Genomic DNA, 998 nt, shown 5'->3' on the forward strand with positions numbered 1-998 from the left:
CTAAGTATCTTATCTTAAACTTTGAACTAGAGATCGATTGTGATGTAGTGATTCAATTAACCTTGTTATCATATTGGTTATTGTTGTGTGATAATATTACCCCCTTATTGGGTTAAGTTAAGTGTTGATGGTAAGACCTTGATGATGGATTATGAAGAAGGCTTGGTAAGTCTTGTGATCCCTACTATTTACTTCAATTATGGTTAATTGTGGTTAAGTAATGATGTGGTACTGAAGTATGTATGATGTTAAGATTGATAGGGTAGGTATGATGTTAAATTGAAATTTATTGACTATGGTTTGTGAGAGGTTGTCTAAGATTTAAATATTATAAGGATGGTTAGAACTTACCAATGTATCTTATCATGATGTGAAGATGTTAAAGTTCTTAGCTCACTTATCTAAATTGTAATGAAAGGACAATACTCATGCAATTCTTATTGAGCTATAATGATGATGTTTATATAACGGATAGAATCTATGAACAACATTAAGCTATGCTTATCAATTTAAGGTACTAAGGAAATTTCAAAAAGGGATTCTAACTTAACACTGAGTGAACTAGAGTGAGGAGTTTCCTTTTCCACATGGGGAAGGTAGGATCACTAATGTACTCTTGAGATTTGAGACTCCAATGCATGCATAATAAGGAGGGTGCCAACTATATCTCCTAGTTCTTGATCTATGTAGCCCCCCATAGGCTAGTGGATGCACGAAGTTGCTATATTCATGTTTTTGTACTACCTTGGTAAGTAGTATGCCTTGTTTTGGTGTAGTATTGTCACGACCCAAAACCGAACCGCGACTGGAACCCACATTTACCCTCCTATGTGAGCGAACCAACCAATCTAAACCTTAACATTTCAATTTAATATCAACATAAAGCAATGCGGAAGACTTAAACTCATTAATAAAAGACAATTCAATAACTTCTAAATTCAACATCTATTATTTCCCCAAAATCTGGAAGTCATCACCACAAGAACATCTATGATCAA

This window comes from Solanum pennellii, chromosome 4 (genome assembly GCF_001406875.1).
Source record: "Solanum pennellii chromosome 4, SPENNV200".
Lineage (NCBI taxonomy): Eukaryota > Viridiplantae > Streptophyta > Magnoliopsida > Solanales > Solanaceae > Solanum > Solanum pennellii.